General features: G+C 42.5%; 1 protein-coding gene across 1 annotated transcript in view; it reads right to left on the bottom strand.

Annotated features, from left to right (window-relative positions):
* sertad4 (SERTA domain containing 4) overlaps window positions 1-2,484 on the bottom strand; it is a gene marked incomplete at its 5' end in the record, with an annotated part of 18,091 nt that extends 15,607 nt beyond the window's left edge. Inside the window, 1 exon segment of the mRNA XM_032500072.1 lies at window positions 1,968-2,484.
* Between the last annotated feature and the right edge of the window lie 278 nt (window positions 2,485-2,762).

Raw genomic sequence — 2,762 nt, 5'->3', positions numbered from 1 at the left:
ACACACGCACACACACACACACACAGACGCACACACACGCATGCACGCACGCACATGCACACACGCTGCTCAACTTGTCTTGGCTTAGACCTTTTACACAAAACAGAGCAAAGAAAGAGAGGGACAAAGGGAATGAGATGTGAAGCCGTCCTTTTTCTTGTTGACTATAATCACCAATGACATTTCATTAGCATTTCTGTCTTTCAGTGGTAACCTAACTATCCTTTGTTCAGTAATATATACTATGTACTGCTGTACACCTGCTTTTTCTGCCTTATTGGCAGATTACAAACCATTACAGGATTGTGCATGAACAACACATTTCAAGTGCTGTTAATGGTATGCTTGGCACCGCGTCTGCTAAAAGGTAGCCTTTAAATGATGCATTGAATCTCCTTCAGTGTACACTACATGTCTGCTATGAGCCATGTTTTGAAATGTTGCTCCAGATGTGAGTATCTGCGCCCCGCTGAGAGAGATGAATGGCTAGGGGGGGCTGCAGGCTACCTACAGGTTCACATCCTTAATGAGCAGAAGTGTCTGCTGAGAGCAAGATATGATTGATAGCGCCGCAACAGAACTGGAAGAAGGGAATCGCAGCACGGGCTTCTGACGAAGACGATGGGGCGGAGGGCTTTGGCAGGCAGCAAAGAGAAGGAATCTGGCATCCGACTTGCCCAAGCTAGATGCCAGGAACCCGTCCACCAAGTCGGAGCGCTTCCTCTTGTTACAGCCCCTCTTCTCTGGTCTGTTAGTTTAATCTGAGCTGGATGTTCCCCCCAGTTGCGTGCCTCACTATATTCCACATAACACACTTTTCCCTCCAAGGGAAACAAATAGCAAAGGTGGAATTCCTGGCAAGTTACTCCGGATGTTGTTGGCAGTGAGTGGAGGTGAAGCGCATCCAACCCTGTTACCAACCCACTGCGCACAAAGCCTTTCTTTCACCAAAACGGCATAAAGAAAGGGAGAGAGGGGAGTTGGGCTATATTTATTGCTCTAACTCCATAAGTCACTGTCAATGTTTGAATTTAAATCCTCTCTGGGGCCAACAGGCTGTTAATGGTCCACACTGAGTGAGTCAATGCTTGTGACACTAAGACTAAGAAGAGTCTAAGACAGCACAGAAATGACATCAAGGAGAGAATTAGAACAGAAGCTCAGAATTCAGCTAAATCGTCTAAACCCGCTTCCTTTCAGAAGGCAGCAGTAATACAGGCAACCGCCACTTCAGGATTTGCAGCCAAGAGCGGTCCCTACAAAATAATGAAGTGAGGCTGGATGGATGCCAGGAGGGTGGCTGGTTCTGTCTGCTTAATATGTTAGACCAGGGACTCTCATGTCATACTAGTGAGCTACTGAAAGCTCTGATTCTCATTTATCTTGCAGTATCACACCTAGTCATTGTACAACAGGTCTATCAAAACATGTACTCAGCTCAGTGAACACTGACATGCATTGACTAAAGAAATTTAGCTAAATCAACAGACTTACCTTCAACAAAATGTTTAATTTTAGGTAGCTTTTTTCTGTAGCCTACTTCTCAACCATGTATTGCTCACTTAGCTTGCTTGGAATTTTAAACTAAACAGAACTCTGAAAATGCTTTCGTATGCAATTATTTGTTTAAAAAATAACATTAACTTAACAATAAGTTATTGTTCACCTCTCGGTGTAACCTCATTGACTAACATGGGCGTCAACAAGGTAACGTCGTGTCGGCAATTGCCAAAATTGAGTTTGAGTCCAAATGGGATGCTGTGTTTGTATAATTATTACATTATGGAAGACAAAGACACACACACATTTGAAGTCATAACCTATATGAGAGAGTGTTTAGGAATAACTTACGGGGGCAAAAACGTTATAAAGCCTACTTTTACTTTTCAATACTAGCTAAAGCCGAACTGAACCTGATACTCACACGACAACACATTTTTGACACATATAACTAAATGTTAGCTTACCTGTCTTAAATTGTTTGGACCTCGTCCTCGGCTCCACACTTGCTTTGTGATAACGACAGAAATCCAAGGTGCGTTGATGAAAAATGTCCTACTGAATAAAGACTACCTTGTCCTTCGTTGGCAGCGCGTTGTTCTAATTTTAGCCGACTAGCAGACACGCAAACCACATTTGCGGTTTAAATACCACTTATGTAATTACTAGTTAATTAGCTACTTGTCTAAATACTTATCATTAAGCGCGCGCGTTTCACAGTACCAGCGCAAAGCATCCCCGCGCGCTTTCCTCGCTGGCAAATGTAGACAGCTGTTGTTTTTCTTTTCCTCAATGAAATTAAAAGGTTGACTTGTGTTATTTCGGTGGTGTGGTATTCCATTCAGGGTGGTTTCCCATGCAGAAGCTTCCGAGCAGCTCACGTCGTTACGGCTGGTTCGACAGTTCATATCAATATGTGGCGGCGAAAACAACACCAGCGTAGCAGCTCCATCCCTTCCAGTCAACTACTGCTGAGGAGTTCAGGTACTGCTCGAAATTTCCCCTTACTTTAGAGTGTAAGTGAATTTAGTCAGGGACTGACGACTTATTGTTGCAGCTTATACATTGATGATCCTTTTGATTTTTTTTCACCTAACGATTCTTTTAATTATCGATTAACAATCCAAAATCAAAGGATATTTAATTTATTATCAATTTACAAACGACCAAGATAAGTAGCACCCCATTCCAATGCTTGAACCAGGGATTTGTAGATAGATAGATAGATAGATAGATAGATAGATAGATAAATAGATAGATAG

This window comes from Etheostoma spectabile, chromosome 20 (assembly GCF_008692095.1).
Source record: "Etheostoma spectabile isolate EspeVRDwgs_2016 chromosome 20, UIUC_Espe_1.0, whole genome shotgun sequence".
NCBI lineage: Eukaryota > Metazoa > Chordata > Actinopteri > Perciformes > Percidae > Etheostoma > Etheostoma spectabile.
Note: the sequence above shows the minus strand (reverse complement) of the source record. Positions and strands in the feature narration are given on the sequence as shown.